We start from the raw sequence: 8,087 nt of genomic DNA on the forward strand, positions 1-8,087 counted from the left end.
CGGATGTGGCTGGTGCAGTGGGCATGTGGGCCACAAACCCCGATGTTGTGCCCCTGTAGGCCTGAGAGAGTTGACACCTCATGAGGCCACTAGGATTTCATGTGTCTCATCTTCAACCAAGGGCAGGTCTTTCTCCCTCTTCCTCAGTTTCCATCTTGCTGTTCCCTTCCTTACATACCCCATCTCACAGAGGAGGTGTTCACTGCAGGAGGAAGCTCTGCTCCGAGTATGGGCTTGGCTTGGGGGAAGGCGCCAAGCAACAGGTTCAAGGGGTCCCTGGCTGCATAGCTGGTTTCCTTTTGAAATTCTTTAGCTTGAGAATGTCCTCAATAAAACCAGACTAGGATTGGAGCACAACTCTTAAGTAACACTTAGCTCATGAGTGAAACCAGACAGCATGTAACACTATTGGTTCCACGTGGGGAATCTGGTTTTTAAATCAATTTGGAATTCCATTTGGGTGGAAAGTTGGGCTCCACCTTTGTGGCAGAGGGCATGGGTGGGTTGGCCAGTGAGGGCTGGGAATTCCAGTTATGACAGAGATGGGGAGCTGCCATAGGGATGGAAAAGCCAGCAGAGGCACACAGCAAACAGGGAAATGGATAAAGAAATCCAGTTTGGAAAACCACATTATGGGACAGGGTCAAGCCAACCTGGGTTCAAATCCCAGCACAAACCCTGAAAAGCAAACTATTTACTGTATCTGAGCTTTGGGACAATAAATAATCTCTTTTGTGGCTTCTGCAAAGAAAGAAAAAGAAAAGAAAAGAAGTAAAAGAAGGAAGGAGAGAGGAGTGAGAGAGGAAAGGAGGGAGCGAAGAAAGGTTGATTGTTAGCCCTTTTAGGCTGCTATAGCAAAATAACTAAACAGGATAGCTTATCAACAACAGAAATTTATTCCTCACAGTCTGGAGGCTGAAAATCCCAAGTTCCAGGTGGATTGGTGTTTGGTAAGGACCTGCTTCTGGCTCACAGATAGTGCCTCTTTGCTGTATCCTCACATGATGGAAGGGATGAGGGTATCTCTGGTGTCCCTTTTATCAGGGCACTAATCCCATTCACCAGGGCTCCACCTTCATAACCTAATCACCTTTTAAATACCACCTCCTAATACCATCATCTTGGGGGTTAGGGTTTCAACACATGAATTTTAGGGAGCCAAAAACATTCAGACCATGGAATAAGGAAGGAAGGAAGGCAAGAAGGAAGGAAGGAAGGAAGGAAGAGAGGGAGGGAGGGAAAACATGCACACTTCTCCAACACTACATGTTTTATTTAAACTTGTATCATTAATTCCTGGCAGGGTGAGAGAGAGGAAGTGATTACACCTGTGGTCAATCATTGTTAATTTGTATTGCATCTACTTAGAAAGCTTCACGTTAGTTAAATACCCATTATCTTAGAACCCTAGAACAGGCCTCTTTATCTGCTGGACCTCCATTTCACCATCTAACAAAAGTAAATAATAAACAGAGTTGCTTTTTCTCAGGAGTCCACATGGCAGAAAAGAAAGAGCATGTGTGGGCCAGGAGCGGTAGCTCACACTCTAATCCCAGCACTTTGGGAGGCCAAGGCAGGCAGGTCACAAGGTCAGAAAATCGAGACCATCCTGGCAAACATGGTGAAACCCCATCTCCACTAAAATACAAAAACTTAGCCAAGTGTGGTGGCATGTGCCTGTAGTCCCAGCTACTCGGGAGGCTGAGGCAGGGGAATAGCTTGAACCTGGGAAACAGAGATTGCAGTGAGCCAAGATTGTGCCACTGAACTCCAGCCTGGTGACAGAGCAAGACTCCATCTCAAAAAAAAAAAAAAAGGCAGGTGTGTTGGATTCTATAGCCAAATCAAATCTAGAGTGAATGTCACCCAACTGTATGAACTGGGAACTGGTTTCCTCATTCAGTCATTCCATTGGATGGCTAGGTATTCCTTGAGCCCTCTGGATCTCAGTTTTCTCACCTGTAGAGTGGGTTTTCACCAAGGTCCTACACTGAGGTTGAGAGGATTCTATATGGCAATGTAAGTGAAAGTGGGCAGGGTAATGGCATCTCTTCAGCAGCCTCCTAGGCATGTCCAGACCACAGCTAACAAGGGAAGGGAGCAGAGCACAAACTAAGAAGGTTGATAAGTGGCCTACTGTGTGTTCTCTGGGATCTGCTATCTGGGCTCGTTAGTGAAGAGAATGGATACTGGAGTCAAACTGGAGAGAGTTTAGAGCCCTGCTTTGCTCTAACGACCACTTTGGGCAAGTCTCCTAATCCCTCTGAGCCTTAATTTCCCCATCCATGAAGCATCTCTCTGTCGTAGGCACACTTAGAATGAGGCCAGGCATGTAATAAGCACCCAACGGCTGACTAGCTGCTGCCCAACCACTGCTCCAAATCACATGTAACCAGAAATTCAGAGTCAAAACAAAAGGAAGACTGAGTCTCCTGCTTGTTTTAGATTTGGCTGCAAGTGATTCAATGAAGCGCATGACACCATCCCTTGGCACAGTTTAGAGAACATGGTGAAATTTTAAATGAAGTTTGGCTAAAGACGGAGTGATTAACTGCTCACGCAAGTCCTTCTTTCTTTCCTCCTCGAAAGCCACAAAAATCTAGCCAACTATATGAAATTGTCATTATGTTGCATTGACACCCAACTCTGTTCCCATTAAATGCATTCATTAGCTAGTAAAAGTTCAGTAAAGCCCCTTTTGATAGCTACTCACTTCTGCCCCCTCTCTGCTTTCCCTATCAAAAGACCTTCCTAAGTTTCCGTGCAATCATCAAACCCCTCCACCAGTTTCTCCCCAAACCATTACTTCCAGGCTGGAGCTCCTGCAGAATGGAGAAACTGCCTTTAGGAAGATATAAATAGGGCCAATTTAGACATCTTTCTTGCCATGGCTCCACTGAGGACTGAAGGACAAAATGAAGAGATTCCTGAGACTTTCTTTAAATGTTACTTCAACTCTTAGCTAGCTCCTCTTTGACAGCTAATGGATTTCAATTATGCCAAGCCTGTGAGCAGGAAACATGGAATTTATGCCTTCAATTTTCCCCACTCACCAGTGATTCAGGTTTGTTTATGCTGCCAACAAATCTTTGCGCTAGTGATGTTAAGGTGCAGGGAGCCATGGTTTGATTTCTCATAGAAAAGCTCCTGATTCAGGGCAGCTTTCCAGGTGTGCTCTAGCACAAAGGCTTTGGTAGTTGGATGATTTCTCATTGAAGCCCAGAGTCAATCATACAGCTTTTGAGGTCCCTTCTGCCTGCCATGTTCTGCCCTACTCTGCCTGAATGCAATGTCGCTGCAGGTGAAGCCTGTGGAGGTCAACATCAGAACCGCTGGGCCACTGGCTAGCTGGGGTGGCCTTGAATGGGCCTTCACCTGCTTCACAGGGTTGCTCTGGGGATGAAATAGAAAGTGAATTTCCTAGGAGCTATGTGGCTCTACACAGATGAAAGTTGTCACTGTCTTATCTGTGCTTTTTGTCTCGTTCTGTCTGCTTGCTTCTTTGATGTTTTAGTCTGGATCACAGCTGATGTTCATGCTAGAAACTTCTAGAATGTTCTTTCTGCCCAAAGGACTAAATATTAATTTCTGTTACCTACAGTTTTTCCAGGAGGATTTGCTTGTGCTTATCTGCATAGTAAGCCTCAAGATTCTATGGGAATGAACTAAAAAAGCTTCTGGCGAGGGTGGGAGCCCCTGGAGAACCAGGGCATGAAGAAGGAAGCCCCTCCATCCTCTAAAGAAGGTCGAGAGATCCCCAGTTTGGCTTAAATAGTATCACTGTAACTAAGAATTGGGTCAATTATATTAAAATACAGAATTCAGCGGTCTTAATCTGATTTCTGTTCTAGAAGCAATGATTATATATGCTGAGCCCTTGGCTAAGAAGACCTTTATGTTTCCCTGATAAAACTTGGGTAACAGGCCAGGTGCGGTGGCTCATACCTATAATCCCAGCACTCTGGGAGGCTGAGGCAGACGGATCACCTGAGGTTAGGAGTTCTAGACCAGCCTGGCCAACATGGAGAAACCCCATCTCTACTAAAAATGCAAAAGTTAGCCAGTCGTGCTGGTGGGAGCCTGTAATCCCAGCTACCAAGGAGGCTGAGGCAGGAGAATCGCTTGAACCTGGGAGGCAGAGAACCTGGGATGCAGTGAGCCTAGATCGCACCACTGCATTCCAGTCTGGGCAATAGAATGAGACTCTGTCTCAAAAACGAACAAACAAACAAAAAACAAAAACAAAAATTTGGGTAATAACGGCAGAAGATGAGCCTCATGTCCTTCTGGAGAAATGACTAGAATGTGGAGAAAACCCTGACCCTCCGATCCCACTGCTGCACAGTGGGTATGCTTGACAACCTTTCTAGAACCTTTCTGGGTTGAAAGTAAGAGTTGTGGGGGGGAAAAAAAAAACCCGCTACTAATGTTAAAATGTTAAAAATAGCTAATAATTTACACGTTATGAGATATATGTTATTTAATCTTCACAAAAGCCCTGTGAAATAGTCATTTTTATCCTCGTTATGCCCAAGCTGAGAGGAGGAAATGGCAGCTGAGAGCATTCCAGGCTGGCTGTGTGATCCAATTGGTCGTCTTTGTGGCATCAAGGATCCAGCTGGGCTCCCCGCTGTGCAGGGCTGAGCCTTGGGAAATACAAGCACACATGCCTTCATCCAAGAGCAAGAGCGGAAGTAGAGGGTCAGGCAGGGAGGCCAAGCCACTGTTAGCTCTGTTTGTGTGAACCTGAGGCTGTAGTGGTTTAGGAATGTGCTCGTCAGCTTTCCTGATGCCCGAGGTGGACCAACAATCCAGTCTCAGCCCTACACATGAGCAACCTGGGAGGGAGGCAGAAAGGAGGAAATGGGGTTGGTTTAGTAACCACGTGACCAAATGGGGGGCCCCTAGGCTGACCCTCCCACTGATGGTGGGAAAGTGAGGGAATCTCTCCTCTCAAAAGCTGTTAATGGCTTGCAGTTGCCTATAGTAGGAAGTCTGCACATCTTAGCTGTTTTTGAGCTAGACCTGATTCTTACCTCATTCTACCTTTCTGTTTGCAGATGTGGAAAATGAGGTCCAGAAAGAGATGTGTCCAAAGATAATAGAAAAAAAGGCACCAGACTAGGTCTCTGGTTCCAAACTCAGGGCTATTCAGATGCTGCTCTATTTAGACCTTGGTCCTGGCCTACAAGACCCTCACTGACCATTCATGGCCCCTGCACTGGGCACTTCCTCAGGCACAGGGCTGTGTGTGTCTCTGCATCCCTGATGGCTGCCCGGCGCAGGGTTGACACCCTGGGCTCCATATATGCTTACTGAATGGATGGGTGGATCTGACTTGGGAAAGCATCTCTTCCCTCAGAAGCTTCCTTCACGCACATGTCCATGGACAAGGCTTCTTTTCTGGGACCATGTCCAGGAACCAACTTGCGGGCTAGGAGGGCTTGTGGTCACCTAGGACTGGTGGGGAAGGGTGGTTAGCAGGGAGGAAGCAGGGGCAGAAAAACCCCCAGGGCATCAAGCTTGTTTTCCAACTTAGACTAGAGGCTCATTGAAGACAGGGGCCAGGTCTTCTCCTGCCATGGTCCTCAGACACAGGGCTCCGACCTGAGATGCTTCACAGACATCTGGGTTTGGACATGGACCAAGTCCAGGCCTCCAGAACACCAACTTCCAGGAGCCTCTGGCCTGAGTCCATGGGTCGTCGTAGGTGACAGCATTCGAGTTCCATCTAATGGACATGGACTCAAACCTGGCTTCTGCTGCTTTGTAGGCATCTGACTCGGGACAATCATGTGGCTCTTCTGAGCCTCAGTCTCCATCTCTCTGTCTGTCAGATGAGGCTGACAGGCTGCCCCGCAGGGCTGTATGGGTTGGAGGGGATGGTGCACCATGTCTAGAATAGCCCCTGTTGTGACCAAGTGTCCTGTGGCAGCAGAGCAGGGTGCCTACAGGCCATGGCCTCCCTGGGCTTGCTGCCTCCAGTCTGGGTGCTGCTGGGGTCTGGGTCTGAGCGAGGCAAGGAGATGAGGCAAGGCCAGGGACCCCAGCACCCCAAACTCCTGCCTTTACTGTGAGGAGAACCCTTCACTGAGGGAACTAAGGCTTTCCTAAGAATCCTGCCTTGTAGGAACTTAGCTGTTCCAGAGCCCTTGACACTGGGCTGCACTCTGGGCATGGGGGGCATCCCCTGAGGTCCTGCCCTTGGAAAGCAAGAGATGAGGAAAGTGAACCTCCTCCAACCCCAATCAGACACATGTCCCATGAAGGGTGAAGGATGAGAGCACATGTGAGTGGCCCTAGAGTGGGGACCACACTGGGATGCTTTGGAATATGTCATGATGCAGTGGAAACACTGCAATATCCAGAAACTTGGGTTCAGGTCATTTCTGCATCGATTCAGCTCTGTGGCCTTGAACAAGTAACTTAAAACCCCTCTATACTCGGTTAGTCTGTAAAATGACAGGTTGGGCAAGAGCACTGGTTTTCAAAGGTGGGGTGTGTGCAGCGGCAGAATGCTTTGAAACTCACCAGGAGCAGAAACTATATACCGCCAAATGCTAGGAGGGCACAGGACCTCAGTGTGGCACCCCCTTGGACTCTCACAAGGGCTGCCCCTGGGAACTCAGTTTGCAGACCTCTGGAGTACAGGCCCTGTAAGGTCCTGGTCAGCTCCAAACATCCCAGAATTCCTGAATCTTCCACCAGGGATGGTACAAGCAGTGGTGCCTGAAGCACCAGCCTTCACAGTGCCTTGCGTTCTTTCCTTAGCACTGGGTGTCAAGTAGTGCTCTTTGGGTGCAAATAATGGAAATGGACTCAGGGTGACCTAAGGCAGAGGGAGGACTCAGAGAAGGAATCCTGGGCATCTACAGAATAGAAGCAGAGCAGAACCTCTGGCTCTACGTAGCTTTGGAGACCTCAGAAGATGGAGTTGGTGGGACGTCTCTCCGGAGTGTCCAGTCCTGGTATACCCGGACTCGAAATAGCCACCAATCTCTGTAGCTCTCATTTCAGTTTCAAATCTGCACAAGAGAGACTGTGATTGGTCCAGCTTAGGTCATGTGTCCACTCCTGGCCAAACCAGCTTTAGCAGGGCTGCAGGATGCCACTTGCATATCTTGGGGAGGAGTCCAGAGAAAGGGAAGGCCTGTTTCATGGCAGCAAATACGTCTTACCTCCCCAGTTATGTTGTCCATTCCTGGAAAATGCAAGCTGTGACTGACGTTTTTATATCTTAAATCCCTCTCCCAGAGCAAAGCAAATTGTTTCACCCCAAAATATAGGCACAGGAGCCTAGAGATTTGGTAAGGGGATGTGAGAGCTTTTCTTTCTCTGTTTCCATAACTGCAAAAACCTACAACTTAAGGTATTATACGGGCCGAACAATGTAATCTATTTTATAGACAGACCAGTCAAAACGTACATCTTACTGGTCCTGGGAGCCAGTGTAAAAAAAAATCCTTGTGTGGCTTTGTATGAGGGGGAAGTGCTGTTTGTGTGTGTGATGTCTTCAAAACCCATACACACATCCAGACAGGCATGGGCACCGATAAAGGAAATCACACTTATTATTTGAATGTATGCCACTTGGAAATGTTCTTCATTATTAATAATAATTAATAAATAAATGGTTCAGAGAGTTCTAATTTTCTCTTGCTATCAGAAATTAGCATATTTTTTTCAGTTTTCCTAAATTGCTACCTTTTTGATAATGTGTATATAATTACTGATTCCACCCAAACTCACTCTTTGTTCGGCTGACTGACTTTGCCTGCATGCTGTCAGATGCTGGTGAGGTTTTTTAAAGAACTGTTATGATTGATGTAATTAAACCAAGATAAGACGTACATTTTGCTTTTTCTCCCCTTTTCTTCTTCCCCTCCGCATCACAGCAGAGTTGAGGGAGAGGGAGAGAGACAGACAGAGAGACAGAGAGAGAGAGAATGAGAATTAGTTGTCTCTGATCTGTTGGAGGTGCTTTACCAGAATGCACAGTATCTGCATTTTGCTCAAAGAACTTAATAAAACACCCACAGCAAACTTCAGGCTGCATTGTTCTCGTCAATTACTGGTGCGGCCTCGGG

This window comes from Piliocolobus tephrosceles, chromosome 6, assembly GCF_002776525.5.
Source record: "Piliocolobus tephrosceles isolate RC106 chromosome 6, ASM277652v3, whole genome shotgun sequence".
Classification (NCBI taxonomy): domain Eukaryota; kingdom Metazoa; phylum Chordata; class Mammalia; order Primates; family Cercopithecidae; genus Piliocolobus; species Piliocolobus tephrosceles.